The 22,191-nt window shown below is 55.1% G+C and overlaps 1 protein-coding gene and 1 long non-coding RNA gene across 2 annotated transcripts in view; one reads left to right on the top strand and one right to left on the bottom strand.

Moving 5' to 3' along the window:
- MTHFSD (methenyltetrahydrofolate synthetase domain containing) overlaps positions 1 to 22,191 on the bottom strand; it is a 135,905-nt gene that overhangs the window by 54,214 nt on the left and 59,500 nt on the right. The window contains exon 7 of the mRNA XM_084959309.1: positions 4,214 to 4,546. The gene's annotated coding sequence lies outside the window, so the exon portion shown is untranslated. The remainder of the gene's footprint in view (positions 1 to 4,213; positions 4,547 to 22,191) is intronic.
- LOC110260893 (uncharacterized) lies at positions 427 to 9,426 on the top strand. Its single transcript, XR_002344456.2, has 3 exons — positions 427 to 530; positions 2,970 to 5,345; positions 6,370 to 9,426. It is a non-coding gene; the product is annotated as an uncharacterized LOC110260893 (long non-coding RNA).

Here is a 22,191-nt window from a genome sequence, read left to right as displayed (position 1 = left end):
GAGCAGGGAGCGGAAATAAGCTCCCCAAAGCACAGACTATACAGTGAGGGTCCCGCCGGGGCCCCAGCTCCCAGTCTGGAGTGCCGGGGGCTCAGGCTCCAGCTCATGAGAAAAATGCACGTCTCGACGCTGGATGCGCCTCTGTAGGCAAAGACCTCCCCGAAGAATCAAAGAGAGGGCAGTCTTTACAGCGCTGGGGATGAGACCCCGGGGTTCCATTTTTAATCTCCGCGACGTCCCAGAGGGGCAGGGAGAACGTTCCAGCTGCAGGCGCGACCTCTGGATTTATAGGTTTGCGAGGGAGCTGTGTCCCAGTCCCCTCCTGCGAGAGGATGCTCCTCGGAGGCCGGCTGCGGGGAGGGGTGGGAGCTGGGAGGCGGAGCGGCGGCCTGGACTGTGAGAAACAGGAAGAGTCCTTCGGGCTCCATTAAGAGCCCCGGCTGTCTTTCCCAGCAACAGAAACTCTCCGTGGGCCCCATAATTCACGCCACAGGGCCGAGCCTGCAGTCAGCGCTGAGAAGCTGCGTTCGGTACGGCCACAGGACGAGGACGTGTGTGCGTGTGTGTGTGTGTGTGTGGGGGGGTGCTGGGGGGCAAAGTCGAGAGGCCGAGAGAGGCTCTGGGGGGCATCAGACCCTCCATCATGGACTCTCGGTCCCTCCCCGCGTCTCAGGGGCATCTTCACCAGCAGCCCGCAGCCAGCACAGTTTCAGAGGATCCCTCAGTGCCCTCTGCGCTTCCCAAGACTTTGTTTTCATTAGCAAGGCAATATGTAATAATAGTTGTTAAAATAATTGTATTTCTGTTTTTACATCTGTAAAGATTAAGTTAAACAGTATGAAGCCCATTAAAGTATTCCGTGACACGCTGCCGTGAAGTGCCCTCATTCCCACTGCTACTATTCTTCCAGAGTAAACTTCAGAGATCGGGGCGGCTGCCACGAAGGGTTATTTATAGCGGCTCATTCATCAATAAAAAAACTTCAAAAGGAATCTGTTGGTCTTCTATTGGGAAGCCAAAGAAAACGCGCAGAAAGACAGCCCTGTTGAGGAACAAAGCGGAGGGACCGCAGGACGTTTTGTTAAGTAAAATCCTGATTTCTAACAAACACCATGTCGCAGAAAGAGACTGCCGGCAACGTGAATCCATTTAAGCAACTGGGCTCCCATTGGATAGCTAAAATAAGCTGTTAAACAGTTGTATTTACGTTGGCTTCAAAGGGCCTGAGCCTCCTCTTTGGGTTTTAAAAATGTAATAGGTTTGTGATCTTGACGTGGTGAGGCGAGCCTTTTCATCTTAAGCAGCCCCGGGGGGTGGACGCATCCCTGAGCGGGTGGCTGATGGTTTCATCTCGTTTTCTTGGCTCTTGCTGTGAAGCTGGACTGGGTTTGAAGCAGGGTCTCCCATGGCGGGAAGACCATTATTGGGCACCTGCTGTGTTCTCTGCACTGTCCCGAGGAAGCAGGTGGTGCTGGCTCCATCTTGCAGGCGGGAAAACCCAGGTCAAGGGAGCTGCGTCCACATCCGTCACACGGGGCCAGAAATGTGTCCCGTGCTGAGGACCCCGTCGCTGGTGGCAGCTCAGAACTGTAGCGACTCGTCTGGTTTTGGATCTGGATGTGTGACGTCATGCAGCCACTGGCACGATCACGGGCCAAACAACCAGGAAGTCCAACCCCCTAACGTCAGTGAAGAGACGCAGACGAGCGGAGCGGTGGCGTTTCATAGGGTGTCTAAGCCTCGATCCCGGGCAGGTTCTGCAAGGCATGATGCCGCGCGCCCTGCAGCAGCAGAGATGAGGTGTAGCGAGGAAACCGCCTCTGCAGGACTCTGTTATGGGGACACTGACGGAGGAGGAGGCTGGGGCATGGGGGACAGCAGAGCTCTGAGCCTCCACCACCGTCACACAACTAGCACGTGCGGGGACCCCGTTGAGTGAGGCCAGTACAGGCCTTCTGTCCCTCATTCTTCCCAGCCTTGTGATGCAAATACTAACAACAGGCCCATTTTACAGATGGGAGATTGAGGCTCCGTGACGGAATTTGCTCAAGGTGACCCAGCTGGGAGAGGCAGGGCTGGTGGGGGGAGGTCCTCCCCTTGACCTCTGGCCTCTGCTGGGCTAACGGGAGAGGGAGACTCTGGGTTCAGACAGGCCAATGGCGACTGGTTGGGAAGCTTGGCCCCTGCACAGAGCTGGCCGAGGAGCCGAGCAGAGGCCGACCGTCCAGCCTGTGCACCTGAAGCAGAGGCATCTCCTGAGAGCCAGGCAGCCCAGGAGCCAGCGCTATCTGGACTGGAAAGCTGGCTTTGCTACTCATTGGCAAATTATTCAGCCTCTCAGAGCCTCAGCTTTCTCATCCCTCAAATGGGGTAATAAGATCCAGGTGGTGGTGAGGATGGACCGGGATGAGGTCATGTATCTGCAGCGACTGGCACGGTGTCGCAATCACAGCAGCGCGCAGGGACATAGTGCCCCCCCTGGGCCAGAGCGACGCCGACAGCCTTACATGTAGAAACTCATGCAGTCCCTCCAACCACGCGCTCCGATGGGACCTATTTCATCCTTTTTTTTTTTTTTTCTTTTGTCTTTTGTCTTTTTAGGGCCATACCCGCAGCATATGGAGGTTTCCAGGCTAGGGGTCAAATCGGAGCTACAGCTGCCGGCCTGCACCACAGCCACAGCAATGCGGGATCCAAGCCACGTCTGTGACCTACACCACAGGTCATGGCAACACCAGATCCTTAACCCACTGAGCGAGGCCAGGGATTGAACCTGCATCCTCATGGATGCTAGTTGGCTTTGTTAACCACTGAGCCACGGCGGGAACTCCCACCCTCATTTTATAGATGAGCCTGCCGGGCTACAGAGGGGTGTGGAACTCGTTCAGCCTGGGACAGCTCTCCAGCGTGGAGTGGGAGGAGTCTGTCCTGAGTCCCCTCCCTCACTGCTCTTCCCACCCCCTCTTTAGGGGTCCTTGGAAAATATGACGGGGTGCCACCCCGTAGATGGCGCTGACAAGTGACACGAGAGCTGATGCTGGATCGGGGAACATGGTGGCTACTGATGAGTTTCTGCATGGCTCCCGGGACACCAACCCACAAAGATTCCTCCTCCAGAAGGCTTTCCGGTTGTGCAACACGTGATCAGAGACGCAGCCTATGAGTGGCCTGGCAACTGGGACGCATGGATCCCATCCGTGGCGTGGCTGCTGCGTATCTGGCAGGTGACCCTCAGGGGCCCTATGCCCCCTGCACTGTTTCTGCCCCGGTCATAAAGGGGAGCTGGCCCAGTGCTGGCTGAGGGCTGCTCGATGCCATGGCCTTGGATGTCTGCATTGGCACGCAGAGGGCTGCCCGCGTATATGCCGCCTGACCACAGACCTCCCTGTAGAGGGGCTTCAACCGGCCTGGTTTCTGTCTACAGCCTGAGCCACAGAGCTGTGACCACTCTACTTTCTTTGCTGAGAGCCATCTGGGTTCCCCACGGGTGGCTCAGAGGGGTTAGAGGGTGGCTTCCTTTGCGGGCGGCACCTGAGCAGGATGGACCCGCTGCTTCTGGCCACCGCCTTTAATGACCCTCAGTGCACTTATCAAGAAGGACGGTGGCTACGAAGACCAGGACCCCTTCATGGCACCGTTAGCGGGAGTTTTCGGCTCACAGTTCTCGGGCACGAGGGGAGGCCTGTGTGCCCTGGACGGTGGCTGAAGCTGACAGCCACCCTGGCCAGGCGACCCAGCTTGTCCAGCGGCTCCTTCCCCAAGACCCGCTGTGAGCACTGGATGAATTCAGCTGCGTTTGGGATTTGCCAACCATCTCACACTGTTTTGAAAATGCTTGGGGTTTGATAAAACCGAAAAAGATATTTGCCAAGCATCATTCCCCTTCATTTTTTAAACCCATGTGGATTTTAAGGGGAATTTAATCCATATGTTTCTGATTCATTTGCTCTTAACTCATCAAAACCTTGTTTCAAAAGAGCTATTTGATGTCCAAGGAGCTTTTGGAGTTGGGTTTTCAATCTTTTAAAATCTCCCTTTCCTGGCTTTGAAATGAGATGTTGCTGTTTGCCAAGCATAAATGAGCTCCCTAGCTGAAACGAGGTCCATGTTTGCTTCACAATTAGAGAGCTGTGAGCTCTCAGTGGGCTGTGAAATGGGCAAAACCTGTGTCCTTTGAAGACCCCCTCCCCCCAGTCCAGGACCAGGGACCCACCTCCTCTGCGTCCAGGAGCCACGGGCTGAGGGCGGGGTCCTCTTTCTTTAACACCTTGATTCTGCCCCGAGGCGGGCAGCCTGGGAGACGTCTTAGGACGGCAGCTGCATACCTTTCACGGGACTGTAACCTAGGAGGGACTTCCTCGATGTTCACAGAGTCTGGTTCACTTGAACTTTTTATAATGAAGTGTTTTCAACACACACACGAGCACAGACTGTCCTCAGGGACGACTCGCCAGCTTCAGCGACGAGCAGCTCAAGCTCGGCCTCGACTTGGAGACGCGTCCTGGGCCGTCCATCACTGCATTCTTCAGGGTTTCGGTCGGTATCTCTGCAACACAAGGAAAGGCCCTGTCAAAGTCTGCAGCACTCGGATCATGAACTGGCAATGCAGTCCTCAACGTCATAAAAATCCTGATTAATTCCCCACTGTGTTCTCATCATTTTAAACAGGTGGGCTCTTTGAGTCAGGAGCGAAACGAGGCCATACCCTGCAGGTGGTGGCTGTATCTCGTCGGAGGCATTTCCCACGTTTTGGATTTTCTTGATTATGTTCTTGTATGTAACAAATTTCTTTTTCCCCTACGAAATGCAAATTCTTAAGGTTTGCATATTTTTACAAGGCTTCATGGAATCAATTCTGGTAGAATAATTTATTTTACGTCTGAAACTTTATGTATTTATTTTTAATTTTTTAAACTTTGGCTGCGTCCACAGCACGTGGACATTCCTGTGCCAGGGGCTGAACCTGTGCAGTGGCAGCAACCTGAGAGGCCGCCGTGGCAGCGCCGGCGCCTTCACCCGCCGCACCACAAGGGAACTCCCGACTTTACAGGGTGGCGGGCTCACCATTTCCTTTTTTCTGTCTTCAAACATCCTCCTTTGGCCCACACCTAACTCCATTCCCTACCTGCTCCCATCTCTCTCTCTCTGTCTCTCTCTCACACACACAAACACATACACACACTTTTAAACACACACACACACTTTATCTTTTTTAATTTGGCGCCGCAGTGACAAGACATCCAATGCTGCAGTGGCAGGACCCTGTTCCACCCTGTACTAAGACCCAGCAGGAGTGAGGCTCCAGGGAAAAGCAGAGAGATCTTGGAAATGACCCCACAGCCACAGTAAACACGCTTCTCCGTGTTTGATTTTGAGTGTTACACAGCGTGAGTCCCGCTGTGAGAAAGCTCTCCCCTTTCCACGCTCCCCTGTGCTGTCTGATGGTATCAGGGACAGTCTCCGTGGGCCAGGCTGTCTTCCACGTCCCCCGAACACCTGCTCATCTTCTCATCTAAGGAAGGCAGGTCAAGGGCGGGGTATGGAGCCGGGGCAGGTAACTATGTCCAGCCAGGGCTGAAGAACACTGCCGAGCTTTGCTGGTACCTTCCGTACCTTCCTGTGGTCACAGTCAACCTATCAAGAGACACGGGTGGTCCCTGGACAGCAATCCTTCAGAGGTTACTCTGAAAATGGGTGAAAAAGCAAGAGGCAACTTACAGGAAAACACGATGACATGTGCAGCAGTGGGCTGTGCCCCAAGAAGCTGGTGTTTGGCCAGCAGGGGAGGGAGGAGGGAGCTGTGTGGGAGCCAGCGAGGAAGTCTGGGCCTTGCCCCCCACTCCTTCAGCTAACCAGTCAATACCGAAGGTTGCCCACCTCCCCGCAGGCCGTCTCCCCGTGGACTGCGACATCACCCCTGCCCTGAGCCCCCGCCTCACCTCCCAGAGTCTTGGTGGAGGAAGAGATGAGGAATGGGAGTTCCTGTCCCGGCTTATTGGGTTAAGAGCCCGACTAGCATCCATGAGGACACGGGTTTGATCCCCGGCCCCGCTCAGTGGGTTAAAGATCCAGAGTTGCCCTGAGCTGTGGTGTAGGTCGCAGATATGGCTCAGATCCCGAGTTGCTGTGGCTGTGGTGTAGGCCGGCAGCTGTAGCTCCAATTCCACCTCTAGCCTGGGAACCTCCATATGCCACAGGTGTGGCCCTAAAAAGAAAAAGAAAAAAAAAGAGAGGCGAGAAATGTGATGCCTTGTAAACAGTAATTATTATTATTACTTTGCTTTCTAGGGCTGCACCTGTGGCATATGGAGGTTCCCAGGTTGGGGGTCGAATCGGAGCTACAGCTGCCAGCCTACACCACAGCCACAGGCCACGCCAGCTCCGAGCTGCATCTTCGACTACACCACAGCTCATGGCAACGCCGGATCCTTCACCCACTGAGTGAGGCCAGGGATCGAACCCGCATCCTCATGGGCTTGTAACCCACTGAGCCACAAGGGGAGTTCCTAAACAGTAATTATTTTGCATAATTTAATCACCTACTTTGCAGCCCTCTGGACCACATTTATTTTTTTCCCCTGTCTTTTGTCTTTTTAGGGCCCAACCCCGAGGCATAGGGAGGTTCCCGGGCCAGGGGTGGAATCGGAGCCGCAGCTGCCAGCCTCCGAGCCACATGTGCGACCTACACCATAGCTCACGGCAATGCTGCATCCCAAACCCACCGAGTGAAGCCAGGGATCCAACCCGTGTCCTCAAGGATACTAGTCGGGTTTGTTAACCACTGAGCCACGGCAGGGTAGTTCCTGGACCCCATTTCTTCTCTCTTCTTTCCTCCTCTTTCAGTATCTTTACCTTCTCCCCTCGATGCCCCCCCCCCCCATGACCCTTCTGGAGCTACTGCAGGAGGTAAGGCAGGAGGGTGGGGAGAGACTAAAAGAAAACCACACACCCTTGTTTGAAGGACCAGAAATAAGGCGGGCTAGTGCCCAGGATTACGTCTATATCAGACTCCACCCCTGGGCCACAGTGATTGGTCCCAGCTTCAAGCATGTGACAGCTGTTGGGCCAATCAGAGTCCACGGCAGGATTTTTTTCAGGGGAGCCGGGAGGCAAGTACTCTCTCCCTGAGCAGGCTGGGAGCCCGAAGGTCCCCGCGGGTGTGCTTCCTGCCTTTGGTGGGTGGACAGAGCTGACCTGAAAGTCGCCCAGTGAGGTTTCCCACTTTTCAGTTCTCTGCCACACTGTCTGCCTGTATCGAGGGGGTGAGTGTCCGTCTGGTGGTTTCTTTTTTCTTGGAAGAAAAGAGAGAGAACAGCCCTCGAGTTTATGAGGCTCACTCGGCCCCGGATATTCGGTCAGAGGAGCTGATCAACTCGTAAGCCGCTGTGTGGAAGCCAGAGGGTCTTGTAGCTTTTGTCACTTTCGACCAAAGGAGTCCTCATGAAACACAGTTGTTAAAATTACAGTCGAGAGCACAGTGGACAATCTGGTGACAGAAAACAGGTTTCGGGCTTTGGAAGGCTCACCCGAAGAGCTTCGGAGGGAGACGCTGCAGTCCCAGATCGGGGTCTGCATTCAGGCGTCCTCAGCGTCGTCGCTGCTCACGCCTGGCTTCCCGTGGGAGACTGCGCCGGCCAGCGCCTCTGGTTTGTTGCTTTTTCCCAGAGCATTACGTTGCTAGGGTCCAGAATGACTGACTGACTGACTGATTTGACCACGCGATGGCTGCTGAGCACCTCCAAGGCGCAGGGCAGCCCGGAGGGACGGCAGAGCTGGGAGTAAGAGGGCGTCTCTGTGGCCAAGCGGGCGATCCTCAGGAACCGTAAACATTTGACCGAGAAACTTGAGGCACTGACTGAGGTTAGGGACCCAGCCCGGCAGCCTTGGCGCTTCTGGGTGCAAACCGTCCTCCCGCTGCAGCAGCTGCCTGTCTTATGGTGTCGGAGAGAGGCTCACGCTCGCATCCATCTCCTGCTCTTCTTCTGTCACTCAGCTGTGCCAGGGGTGTCTCTGGGCCCGGGGGCTGCCAACTGGGGAACAAAGAATTGCACACAGAGGCTTCAGACTTGCAGCCAATGGCCGGGGGCACGAGACCCTTGACTATTTTCTTTGGTTCAGCAACATTTTAAAACAAACTATCTCACCGATCTTATCCTGGGCAGCCATCTGAGCAGCCTGGGGTCTGCTGCCTCACCCCGGCCGACGTTGGCAGCTCCTTATCTTCCTGGCCTTTGTGGACTCTGGAGTTGGCATCACAAGGTGGTCTCTTAGAGAGTTTCCCGTCTTGATATTTCCGTGAGCATATCTTGCTCTTTAAAAAGTATACAGGTGCAGCATCCAATAATTTTTTCGACCACCTCTCGTTTTATGCTTAGAAGATTTCTGTCACCCAGATAGTTCCCCTGTACGCTCTGTCGGTCAACACCCCGCCCTAGGGGTAACCGCCCTTACGACTTCTCTCATCAAACATTAGTTTTATCTGTCCTCCTTTGTCATGTAAATGGATTCGCATGCGTACCCGAGTGTCTGCCTTCTTTTCCTCTGTCTTATGACTCAGCTGTGGTAGTGGGTGGCAGGGGTTGGTCCGTTTTCACTGCCGTGTAATAGTCCCCTGTACAGACAAAGCACGATCTCTTCGTTCCATTGCTGCTGGGAGCTCGGGCTGTTCGCAGATCTTGGCTATAAGCAGCAGCACTGCTGTGAGGTCCCTGCCCAGCCCTCCTTGTAGAACACGGCCCCCCTTTGGTTGGGGCTACACCCAGAAGAGGAGATGCTGGTCACAGGCTATATGCCCTTGAGCCTTGTCCTGCTAGGCAGCTCCAGGGGGACAGAACTTCTGTTTCTCCATTTCTCACTCTTTCGTGGGGGCTGCACTGACACATGCTTTCAACATGTGATGAGCAGCTGGCACCAGGCAGTGTTCAGCCACTGCAGTTCATTTCTGAAGGATGAATACTGATCAAACCCCTGTCCTGTCACGGCATCATCAAGTCCCCTCCAGCCCCCCGGTCACCGTCAAAGGTGACATTCGAGCCCTGCCCCTATGGACCTGACCTCTATTCTCCATGAATCCCCGAAAGGCTGGCATCATCTTGCCTGCTTCACCGCGCGTGACGCTGAGGCCCGGCGGAGCTCTACCTTGCGGTTCCTACGTGGAGCTGGGTCTGCCCGTGGCACGTGTGCCGGCCTTCTGCAGTGCCCCTCCGCACACCTCCGCCTCTGCCACCCCCGCCAGCCGTTTCCCAGACAGCTCCCGGCGCTGGTCTGTTCCCGTGGAATGGTTTTCATAGACCAGAGCATTTCTAGACAGCTTGGCTTCCCCCCGGGATGTCTCCGGGGGCTGCAGTCTGTTTATGAATGGCCCCTGGGCCCTTTCCTTTCCTGGCCTTGGTTGACAAATAAATGGCTGACTCACAGGAGTAAAAATACGCTTCTGGTTTAGAGTTGCGTGGAGTTATTAAAAGTCTGTTGTGTCTACTCCGATGTTACAGCCAATGCCCGAGGATAAGGCAGCTCCTCTGCAGGACAAACACAGATAAGAGCTCCTCTCCTGACTCGGTGGCTGCTGTGTACCGTAGGCACGGTGAGGAGGTTCTGGGGGCCGGTGCCCTCTGGGGCTTGGGCAGAGGGCTGGAGCACCGAGCCTGCAGCCGCGAGAGCTGTGTGGACGCCTCAGATCTGTCGTTTCCTGGCCCTGTGACCCTGGCCAAGTCACCTCCTGAGCTTTCCGCTGCCCCAGCCGGAAAGCGGGGATCCTCCAGCTGGCCTCCCGGGTTGGTAAGGAGACTGAGCAAACGCAGTTTCAAACGAGTTCCCAGAGTGACCATTTAGCAATAGGAAGAGGTGGCCTGATATGAGCCCAGAGAGGAGGGCTGTGGCCAGGGTGCCCTAGGGCAGGGCCCCGAGCTTGCCAGGGGAAGCTGTTGGATGTTCAGGCAGAGTGAGGGCATGAGGGCAGGGCACTGGCAGCCTCTGTTACAGGAGAGGTGGCCGCTGGCCCTGCCAGGAAACTCTCAGCCCCAGAGGCTGGAGAAAGTGGCGTGCTTAGTTCAAAACACCCCTGCGGTCAGTGTCCTTCTGCCGTGAACTTCAGTGCTCCGGCGTCGTCGGTGGGCAGGCATCTGCTGCTGATGAAAGAAAGGCAAGGGAAAGAGGAAATACTGAAGACACTAGAAAAGCCTGCAGATACATCTATCCAAGGGCCGGCCAGGACGGGCCCCCTGCCCAGGTCTCTCCCATGCAGCCGCCTCTCCCGAGCCTCGGAGCAGCACGCGGCTCAGAGTTGGCGCACGCAAGCCTCCCGGGCCAGGTCCCCAGAAGCTTCCCCGCCCCGCTGTGTTGGAGGGATGGGCCCTTGCAACTGTGATGCGACAGTATTTAGCATTTCCAAGACAGAAATGGCCATCCGAAAAGGTCAGAATGCTATATTTTGGCCTCATCTCTAACCTTTGGAAGGCCGCCCAGCCTCCGACAGACCGCGACGCTGTTCTGGGGAGGAGAGCGGATGCTGGGGAAACGCACGTTGCTCTCCTCGACGGTTCTCTGCGTCGTTCTCGAAACTCGAGTCTCAGGAGCAGCGACGCCAGTCCCGTCGTCTTCCTCTCCGCCTCCGTCCGGATGGCACATCCCCCCGGGCTCCCAGGCGGTCAGAGCCTGGGCGCTCCTTTCCAGAAAGGCTTCAAGAGGGGAACGCCTCCTAAGAAGTAATTACTCCTTCCTCCAAAACACTCACGGCTCCTTCCAAGAAAACATGCTCCCATAGCAACTGGACAAAAGTACCCAGTTAAGCCTTTTTATCAGGAAGGGATTTATCCCCCAGGGACCAACTCGTAGAAAACAGATGTGTTCCATGATTTGAAGAGGGAACCCTGGCCTCTGTCACTCGGCTCCACAGAAGCTGTCACCACACATGTCATTTAAAGTCCTGCTCGGAGTCTCTGAATCGGAATAAGATGCAAAACATGGCTCAATTGGGGAATAGGAATAATTAAAAGAAACTTAGGACCGTATTATTTAAAGAGTGCTTGGTTAAATCCATTGGAAAGTCAATGCTAATGGGTTATTTGTTAAGAGTGGCTACTTGGTTTTCTTTTATTGTTTTTAGTGGAGTTTTTGCTTGTTTGATGTTTTTCATTTATTCGTTTATTTATTCTTATCTTTCCTTTTCTTTCTTTTCTTTTCTGTCTTTTAGGGCAGCACCTGCAGCATATGGAGGTTCCCAGGCTAGGGGTCGAATTGGAGCTGGAGCCACTGGCGTACACCACAGCCACAGCAACGCGGGATCCGAGCCGCAGATCACGGCAATGCCCGACCCTTAACCCACTGAGCTTGAACCTGTGTCCTCGTGGATACTAGTCATTTGTTTCTGCTGAGCCACGACGGGAACTCCTTTTATTTTCTTTTTAGGGCCGCCCCCGAGGCATATGGAGGTTCCCAGGCTAGGGGTCGAATGGGAGCTGCAGCTTCCAGCCTGTGCCACACCCACGGCAATGCAGGATCCAAGCCGTGAATGTGACCTACACCCCAGCCACAGCCGCAGCAACACCCAGATCCTCAATCCATGAGCAAGGCCAGGGATTGAACCGCAGACACGATGGGGGGGTCTTTAACCCGCTGAGCCACAACGGGAACTCCTGCGTTGTGTTCTGAATCATTTAAAGTTTTTTCCTAGACTAGTGTTGCATTTGACATGAAAACACACATTTCTGATGTGCACGGCTCGATGACTCAGGTTAGCGGAGGAAAGGAAGCTGCGGCTTTGGTGGGCCCCCGGGTGATACCGAGTTACTGCCTGACCCGGGGTGTCAGTTTCTCCATTTATAACACAAGCGACTGGGAAGGCATCACCCTTCCAGGCACCGTTAAGAAGACGACGACTCATGTCAAAAGGGGTGGAGATTTACACGTGACTGCCTAGAGCAGCGCTGTCCAGAACTCTCTGCAGCGATGGGGTGTTCTATGACAGGACAGGTGTGAGCTCTCCTGTCATGAGAGCAGCTGAGGAAATACAGCCTCACTTCGCTTCCGGTGTAAATCACTTGAACGTCAGAAGCCACGGGACTGGCTGGTGGCTATGGTTCCAGGAGGTGCAGGAACTGGGAAGAAGACTGAACACTGATAAACACGACAGGCTGTTTTCTCCGCAGAAAAAGATGTTTAGATAGACTAGAGCTTAAAATGTTCCACTCAAGTTCACTGTTACGGTCAGAGTCCAGGTGGGAAAACTGAAGCAACTCTAGGTATTTCAAAGGGAAGGGACTAGATGCAGGAAAATAGGTGTTTGCCAAACCTTAAGAAAGCCTGGTAGAGGGGCTTCAGGAGAGGTTGTATCCAGCTTTCAGGCTGGTCAGGTTTGAGTGGAATTCAAAGGCTCCACAAGCTGATGCCATTGCCCAGTGGTCAGAAACCTGCAAGAAAGCCTTGCCGACAGGGCAGCCTTGCAGCCTCAAGTGGCTGGCTAGCAAGGGAACATGGAGGCAGTTTCAAAAATGTCCATTTGCCAAATGCGTCCTCTATGGCTGCCAGAGAAACACAGGTGTCTTCTGCCTTTCCAACACTGTGTGAGAGCTTCTCACCCGTGGAGAAGTGTAGTTCTCTGTCTTCCAGCCCTGAAGTCCACGAGGTGAGAATCAGTGTCAGCTGCCCCCGATCAACGTCCAGCAGACGCTCCTAACATCACAGGACAGTGAACATGTCAGAGGCTGGAGGAGTACAGCTCAGGTGGCCCGGCCCCAGGACAAAGCTGACCTCTGTGGTTCTGCCCGCTCGGAAGAGGCACACTTTGTTTTACTGCATCTGGCTTATCACGCTTCAAGTTTTTACAAGTTGAGGGTTTGTGGCAACTCTGCATTGAGCATTTTTTCAACATTTTCTCACTTTGTGTCTCGGTGTCACTTCTGGTAATTTTTGCAACATTTCAAAACTTTTTCATCATTGTTACACTTGCTATGGTGATGTGCAATCAGTGATCTTAGACGTGACTATTGTGACTGGCTGAAGCTTCACTGTTAGCCTTTTTTAGCAATGAAGAATTTTAAAATTAAGATACGCACATTGTTTTCTTAGACATGCTAGACAACAGTGCAGTGTAAACATAACGTTTGCATGTACCAGGAAACCAAAAAATTTCTCTGACTGGGGTAGCTCAGGGAGATAGGATGCAAGTCTGGTGCTCAGGCAGCCATCCTGTTTCCATGAGGGCAGTTCCTGCCTGAGGGTGGAGCCAACATTATCCAGTGTTATGATGGAGAAGTATGCGTCCCATCGGGTGTGTATAGGTCTGGGTTTATAAACAGCTGGCACACACAGGGCTTCAGTTGGCAGTCACAATCATTTCAGGATTTTTCTGTGGTGAGCAAATTCCAGCTGGGCTGTTAGCGTCTTCCTTGTGTCCATGGGTCCAGTGTGTATCTTTCTGCCTCATTACTATGAGCCCACATCCTGGCCTGATGCTCTATTTTTCCCAGGCTTGGGGCTCTGTTTGACTTTTCTCAGTCCTTCCAGGCTCTGGATCCCTGTCCCTGAATCCACCATCACAGAAGACTCCACAAAGTGCACCCAAACCTCACTGCCTCTGGTGCTGCCCCCCTGCTGGAGCCCCTGGTCCCTGGCCACCTGCTGCCCAGCACCCACTCTCAGACTCTACAGCTGCGCCTGCATCGCCCCGTATGCAGCCGTCCAAACTCAGGCTGCTTCCCAACCCTGACCACATCTAGGGGCTTCGTTTGATCTATTTCACCAACAGGACCCACTCAACATTTATGTCGCTGCTTCCATGCTTGTGCCAGCCGGCGAGTGGAAATACTGAGTCACAGAGAGGCTCAACTGTCCGAAGCCTTCCACGCCCCCAATGCGTCTTTTACCAACAGCCGTTTGGAGCGCTGATGCCTTAGACGTCATTGCGGACAGGCAGCCTCCATCAACTCCAGAATAAACATTTAGCCAAGAGAAAAAATGATTCAAAGCGCAAAAGAGGTAAGGGTGCCCTGAAACCCAGGCTTGGGCACCGAGTCCACGCTGAGCAGAAAAGCCCCCTCCTCCCAGACAAGACCCACCACGGCTCGCCTTCTGCCTCAACTGCGATGTCACAGTGGCGCCTGCTGAGAGGGCCACCCTTGGTGCCCTCTGTCACTGAAAGGACAAAACGGCATGGGTGGATTTAGGTCATTTCGGGAGGTGGAGACACAGACAGAAGCAGACTGTGGGTATAAGGGCCTGGTCCAGACAGGGCAGGGATGGGCCTCTGGGTTAGTGACGGGCGGGCATCAGGCTGGGCTCAGACTGTTTGTGGTTGTCGGCCACCAGAGGGGAGCCAGTGGCACTGCCGGGCTGCTTTGCACCCCGGGCACAACTAAAGGGGCCTCTGGGGGTGGGGACTGGGTGGTGTGACACGCCTTGAATCTCGAAGGGGAAATGCCAGCTGCAGACCTCCCTGGGCATAGCGGGTCTTCCCGGGAGCCGGTCATCGGCAGGACAGAGGAACGGGAGGCATGAGCTGACCGAGGCCCCGCTGGACACGGGACGCCGGCTCTGGGAGCTCAGGGCCTGTCCCGAGCTTCCAGCAGGAACGAGGCCGGGGCTCCCCACAGCCCCACCGCACACGGCCTCCTCGTCTCCACCCCCGGTTTGCACCGCAGCACCTCTTGGCTCACTGCCCTGCCACAAGCTGCATCTACCCTCAGCCTCCCCCACACGGCGCAGTCCAGGAGACTTTCTGCTGTGCTGGAAGGTTCTAGAACTCACTGTCCCAACTGACGACACGGGTGGCCATCAGAGCTCTGAAATGGGACTGGTGTATCTCAGGAAATGAATTTTCAACTTTGCCGAGTTTTAATGAGATAAACGTGAACAGCCGCATGCGGCTGGCGGGGTCTGTGCAGCGCGGTGGGCCTTCTGACCCCGAGCCCTGCCTTGTCCGTCTGTGTCTCTGTGCCAAGGCACGTGCCTGGCAGACCACACACCTGCAGCCCAGGCTGGCCTTGCCTTAGTCCTCTCTTTCCTGATATCTGTTGGGTCCTGAACATCCAAGAGGGAAGTGGAATCTGCTTTCCGCTCAGTACATGGACGTGAAATTCGTGAAGGAATTGGACTGGCCAGGCCTGGCTGGGGCTCTACTCCCTATACGGGGCCATTTCACACCTAAAAGATGAACAGCCATACTCTAAAATAAATATCCAGTTATTGCTCAAAATTTCCCAATTGCCGTATCTACCTCAATTTCTATTATCTGTTATCCCTAACTATGCACCCAGCTATTACCTGCCATCTGTCTACACCTCCAGGTCTATCATCTAACCGTCCATCCTCTTCCTCCTCCTCCACCCATCGAATCTACTTATATCACCTAGACACGTATTTCCACCCAGCCCTCGCCCCAGCCCTCCCTCCATCAAGCTCTCTCCCTCCCTCCCTCCCTCCCTCCATCCATCCCTCCCTCCCTCCCTCCCTCTATCCCTCACCCCTCCCTCCCCCAAGTCAGGACGCAATAAAGTCCACACATGCACACGATATCAGGGCCTCCACTCTGTACTGCGTGGCTGATCCGCTCATCACCTGGTCAGTGGCAGGGACAGAATCAGGGGCCTTCTTACCATCCCCACTGGCTCACCTGGGACGGGACAACTCCCTCAGCCCCAGGGCTGCGTCTGGCCAGCTCCCCAGCTGACGGCTGTCAGGTCTGCCCTCCTATCTCCCCATCGGTCGCCGAGGATGCGCTTGCAAGCGCAGAGCGGAGAGCTGGCAGCCGCACGATCTGATACGACTCTGTCTCGGGCAGATGTCAGCACTTCGTCATCCTCTCAGTCCTGGCGCCAAGGCTGGGCCCAGCCCACTGCCAAACAGAGCTGTCAGGCCCCACAGCGGAGCTCTGCATGCCTGAACACGGCCAGGCCACATCTAGACAATCCCGAGAACCCAGGCAAACACCCCAGGTCTGGTCAGACTGGATTGAGCCTGACTCCCTGGAGGCCCGAGGCCCATCTGGACTCTGACAACCTTGGGCACTGTCTTCCGAGCACACGCCTCCAGAAAGCAGCCGCTTCCCCCAGAGACTGAAAGCCTGGGGGCTGTGCTATTGCAGCTGAACCTCAGATTTCCATCAGGAGCATGTGGGTGTCGTCTGAAAAGGTGACAATATTTTTCCTTTTAATTTCTTCATTTTCCAACCTTCCCTCACAATCCTGCTGATTCCTTAGCCCCTGTTTCATTCACGCTGGCATGAATCAAAATAATATTTATCATGTGCATACAACACCTTCTTTTATCCTTACAATGACCTTAGAGGGATCCTTATCATTCCTATTTTACACAGATGAAGAAGGGAGCCCAGAGAGGTTAGGTCATTTGCTCAAGGTCACACAGCAAGGCTGGAGTATGAGCCTGTCTTCTGATTTCAAAGCCAGGAAGGAACTGATTGTCCAACAGATCCCTTTCTTCCTGGATGGCAAGGCCCTGGGTCACCTAGCAGCAGGGGAAAGCAGAGCCAGGGAGCAGAGCTTGGCAGGACCCCACAAAGAAGCTATAGGGACAAGGGCCCTCTCCACAAGCCCCAGCCCAGCCCAAGGGCCAGACTGAGAGTGGGCCTCCTGTTTCACTGACTTCCTTCTCTCTCCAGAATGAGCTCCAGGTACTGGAAGGATACCATTTTCTTAGGATGCTTCCACATTCGTTTCAGCCCAGGTGAATAAAAGCCAAGGGCCACCTGCCCACCTGGGCCAAGTCTGAGTCCCACTCAAGGCCCCCAGGACAAAGACAGCATCCCCATTTTACAGATAGGGAAGCTGAGGCCCAGAGACCCAAGGAACTCATCCATAGCCTCACAGATGCGGGATTAAAAAAAAAAGACAACTTCCGGAATGGAAAAAAATAGTTGCAAATGATGCAACAGACAAGGGCTTAATCTCTAAAATATGCAAACAACTTACACAACTCAACAGCAAAAAAGCCAACAACCCAATGGAAAAATGGGCGAAAGATCTGAACAGACATTCCTCCAAAGAAGATATTCAGATGGCCAACAAGCACATGAAAAAAATGCTCAACATCTCTGATTATTAGAGAAATGCAAATCAAAACTAGTATGAGACATCACCTCACACCAGTCAGAATGGCCATCATGAATAAGTCCACAAATAACAAATGCTGGAGGGGGTGTGGAGAAAAGGGAGCCCTCCTGCACTGTTGGTAGGAATGTAAATTGGTACAACCTCTACGGAGAACAGTATGGCGGTGCCTTAGAAAACTAAATATAGAATGACCATATGGGAGTTCCCGTCGTGGGTCAGTGGTTAATGAATCCGACTAGGAACTATGAGGTTGCGGGTTCGATCCCTGGCCTTGCTCAGTGGGTTAAGGATTCGGCATTGCTGTGAGCTGTGGTGTGTAGGTTGCAGACGCAGCTCGGATCTCGCGTTGCTGTGGCTCTGGTGTAGGCCGGTGGCTACAGCTCTGATTCGACCCCTAGCCTGGGAACCTCCAGATGCCACAGGAAGTGGCTCTAGAAATGGCAAAAAGACAAAAAAAAAAAAAAAAAAAAAAAAAAAGAATGACCATATGTCCCAGCATTCCCACCCCTGGGCACATATCTCCACAAGACTTTCCTTGAAAAAGACACATGTATCCGTATGTTCATGGCAGCACTGTTCACAATAGCCAAGACATGGAAACAACCTCAATGTCCATCAACAGATGACTGGGTTAAGAAGATGTGGTATATATACACAATGGAACACTACTCAGCCTTAAAAAAGAACAAATAATGCCATTTGCAACCACATGGATGGAACTAGAGACTCTCATACTAAGTGCAGTAAGTCAGAAAGAGAAAGACAAATACCACATAATATCACTTACATCTGGACTCTAATAAACAGCGCAAATGACCCTTTCCACAGAAAAGAAACTCATGGACTTGGAGAACCGACTTGGGGTTGCCAAGGGGGAGGGGGAAGGAGTGGAGGGACCGGGAATCTGGGTTAACAGATGCAAACTATTGCCTTTGGGATGGATAAGCAATGAGACCCTGCTGTGTAGCCCTGGGAACTCTGTCTAGTCACCTGTGATAGAGCCGGATAATGTGAGAAAAAGAATGCGTACATGTACGTGTGACTGGGTCACCTTTCTGCACGGCAGAAAACTGACAGAACACTGTCAACCAGCTCTGGTGGATAAAAATAAAAATCATTAAAAAAAAAAAAAAAAAAGGCGCAGAGCTGGTCAGTGGGAGACGGCAAAGCCCTGGCCTGCGACTCACCTGAGGTCCGTCCTCCCAGCTGCCCTCAGGCGCTGAGAACTGGGGAAATCAAGGTTCTCGCGGCCAAACTTCTGGCGCCTGAGGATCCTTTGCCGCTTATAAAAATTCCCAGAAGCCGCCCCAGTTGAGGACTCACCCCTCGGGTCCATGTATGGAGAAGACAGATGAGCTTCCGCATCTTCGCAAGCAAAACCCCAGCGAACCTGCAGGCGCTCAGTCGCAGAGGCCGCCGTCGGGGGCCGTCCACGGCCCGAGGGAAACCCAGCTGGCGCCCTGGATTCCCGGCTCCTTGGTCTTCCTCGCCCGTGGCCCCGGCTCCACGGACCAAAGCCACGACCCCCGAGCGCCCTCCTTGGACGGGCGCCCCGATCCATCGGGACGCCTCTGCAGCGTCAGGGCCAACGTCGCTCCGGCCGCAGGACCTCCTTCCGCCTGGGTCTCGCTCCGCGGGCAGGAGCTCCTCACCCTCGCGAGGCCTCCCCGGGCCTGAACTTCCATCCCCCCGTGTCAGTGCTGCCTGCCTTTCCATCCGTTCTCTCGCCATGTCTCTTCGGTCCATTGTCCCTTGCCGGGATCTGCGATGCGGCCGCTTCTGGAAGCTGGAAAAGGCGGGGCAACGTCGCGGGAGCCTCCCAAAGCCGCAGAGCCCTGCTGACACCTTGATGTCAGCCCTGAGAGAGCCAAGGGCAGGCCTCCCGGCTCCAGAGCGCCGAGGTCAGAACCCGTTGTCTGCAGTCACCGAGTGCGTGGTAATCAGTGCAGCAGCCGGAGGAAACCAGTACGAGGCTGCAGCCCTCTGCCTTTGGGACCTGTCGGAATGGGGCCTGCGACGCCCTGCAGCCGGCGCGGCGGGAGGTCCCCAGACCCCTGGCTCCCTTTTGGACGCTGAACACCCACCCCTGCTGCCCCAAGCGTTGCTGCCAGCAGCTCCCGCCTGCACCTCTTCCTCGGACTGACTGAGGCCGCCTCGCCTGGAAGGGCCTGCAAGCTTCTGGGCCTTGTCCGGGTGTGAGCGCTGCCTGCAGCCACGGGCTGACCCGAGTGAGGTGCCCGGTCTGGCCCCCAGCTCAGCTCTGCCCCTCCTGCCCTGCTCCCCCAGGATCCACCCTCACCCGCATGAAACGCCTCGGCGCAGGCCCTGCTTTGGGAACCTCGATTCCTGTGGCCTGAGGATTGGGACCCCAACTCTGCTGGGCACCTCCTCGTGGGTCAGGTGGATCTCAGAGGCCTAGGGCGCCCCTGAGAGGGAGGCAGGGAGGGGCTGGGAGGCCTGCGGCTCTGCCTCCCCCCACCCCGAGTGTAATACACCAGCTGCCTTGAGAGAGGGGAGAAAACCCTTCAGGGAAGAGCCTGGACTCCTGGCAGCAGGGGGCGGGGGTGGGGAATGGTCTGCAGTCAGCTCCTGACCCCTCTCCCCGGCCAAAATTAATCCATCTGCTGGCCGGACCTTTCACCGCAGGGGATTCAGCCTGCCCTCTCTCAGTCCAGGGCCCCGGGACGGTTCGGCAGAACCTCCTCTGAGAAGTGACTACAGTGCCTCATTAGCCACGTATACACGCACAGAAGACGCCCGCCCCCAGCTCACTGTCCTGGGTGATAATGATAACATAAAGTCACATTCCGTTTACTAACTAGGAAATAAGTATTAGAAAAATGAAACCCAAGCACAATAGTAACGAATTTACTGAGCATCTGCAGTGTCTCAAGGTCTCTCCGTAGAGTTTCACTTTTCTTCCACAGCGTAGCCATTCTCATTCACTCTTATTTACGGCTGAGGACACTGAGGCCCAGAGGGGCCACGTAACCTGCCCAGGGTCACACAGCCAGCTGCTGGGGAAGCAGAGACTTCAACCCAGGTCCCGTCGACTTCTCGGTCTGCACCCTTTCCTCCAGGCTGCACTGTCTCTTGAATCCCTCTCCCTGCTCAAAAGCAAAGATCTCCACGGGGCTTTGACATACAGTGGCTTGTTTGGCGGACGAAACATTCTGAGGGCCACGGAGGCCGATGATCACAGGGTTCTTAGGTTTTTGAAGACTCAGATGCAGTGTTCAAAGGTGTCATCTCACAGAGCCAGGGGGCCCGACCCTAAGATGTTCAGTCCCAGCCTAAGGTAGAGGCGGAGGGAGGGCGAGGACGCAGGCCCCTCGGACTAGACAGCTGGGGCGTTAGTTAAAAACGTGGACGTTCAGAGTGGACGATGGCACAGCCACTTTGGAAGGCCGTCCGGGGACCTCTCGTGACGTTAACAAGCAGCCGTACGACCCAGCCATGTCCCTCCCAGGCAGGTACCCGGTGGAGACCGACATCCACACGGCAGGTGTGTCCCTGCAGCCCACACGGGAAGAAGCCTGCACGCCCAACCACGGGGCTTCAGCTAAGCCAGTGGGAGCGGCCAGGGCCAGTGGCACTCGAGGACCAATAGGGTGCATCACAAACACTCCACTGCGGGAAAGAGGCTAGACATGGAGCACACGCTGCAGGCTGCATTGGTACGAGGCCCCAGAAAAAGCAAACCAGTCAGCAGGGGCCCCCTGGGGCCGAGGCTGGGGAGGGTGGGGCGGATGGCAGGGGGGAGGATGGAACTGGCCTCCCTCTTCAATGAGATGCTGGCTACATGACTGCCCGTGTCAGAATTTATCAAGCTGCGCATGTCAGGGGAGTCCCTTGTATGTAACTGACAACTTTTTAAATTTATTTAAAGAATCAGCTTTCGACTCCGGCGGCAGACAGATCTGGGTGTGAACGGGGAGCCCCTGACAGTAAAGGTCTTGCGCGGCTGGCGGGGCCTCTGGGGTGGGTGCTCCTCTGGGGGCGGGGGGGGGGGACTCCACCAGACGATTCACTGCAGACACTGAGCGCGGCCTGGGACGCCTGGCACAAGCCTCGTGTGACTGCGGCCCTGGGTGAGGAGCTCTGCTGTCCTGGGCCTCCCAAGGGTCCAAGGACAGTCAGCGATGGGGCAGGAAAATTCCAGTTCCCAGGCTCCCCTCCGGAGCCCGAGACCAAGGCTGGTCTGGGCGGGAGATGCTGGAGAGCCCGCCTGTGTTCCCGGGCTGTGGGCCCAGGGTGTCCGAGACCTCTTCTGACCTGCCTTCTCCTCTGGAGCCTCCTGTCAAGGAGCCCTGGCGTCACGCCCCAGCCCTGGCAGCTGCCCTGCTGCGCGTCTTTCCACTCTGGTTGGAATCCTGACACTTCAGCCTCTTCTAAAGACATGGACCCACGCTCCCCACATCTGCCACCCACTCCTGTGGACGCCGTGCTGCTGGATGGGGGACAGAGCGGGAGCCCCAGCCTGTGGTCCCAGAGCCCCAGGGTCCTCTTGCGAGGGGACCTCACTTTGCTGTGACCTGGTACAAAGCAGCACTTTGTGTGAGTGGGATGCACCTCTGGTGACACTTTAATTACCGACTCGGGTCCCACAGAAGCTCAGCGTCTTGCAGGCCCCTGTCAACCCATGGTGTCCACTTACCCGGTGCCCTCCCAGCCGCCCATGCCTCCATGCCCTTCGGCTTTCTAGACGCTGTGAGGCACACGGATCTCAAGTGCCATGACCACGTCTGTGAAGTTGACATGCGACAGGGCCAGGGCCTGATGGCCAGGCACCTGCTATTCTTTGACCTCACAGCTGGCAGGGGGGTCCCCAGAAGCTGACTCTGGGAGAGGATCTGAGTCAGTCCTTTCTCTGGACATGTTCTGGTCATCACTGGTGCGTAACAAACAGCCCCCAAACTTAGCAGCTTAAGACAACAGTGTCTTTTGCTTATGAGTCTGTGAACACTTGACATGTGGGGGCCCTGTCTCTGCTCTTCTGTCCGAAGCCTCGTCTAGGAGATCAGGCATCTCCTTCTTCACACAGGTGCTGTCCCTGGGTTAAGAAGAAGCCGGATTTCCTACAGGGTGGCTCAGGGACCCGGCAGGTGTTCCGAGAGCCCATGGCAGA

Source organism: Sus scrofa, chromosome 6 (assembly GCF_054392235.1).
Source record: "Sus scrofa isolate SSC_HxYL_T2T_F1_AM1 chromosome 6, Sscrofa_HxYL_maternal_Yorkshire_Landrace_v2.0, whole genome shotgun sequence".
Classification (NCBI taxonomy): domain Eukaryota; kingdom Metazoa; phylum Chordata; class Mammalia; order Artiodactyla; family Suidae; genus Sus; species Sus scrofa.
The sequence above is the reverse complement of the archived record's forward strand: the minus strand, read 5'-3'. Positions and strand labels throughout refer to the sequence as shown.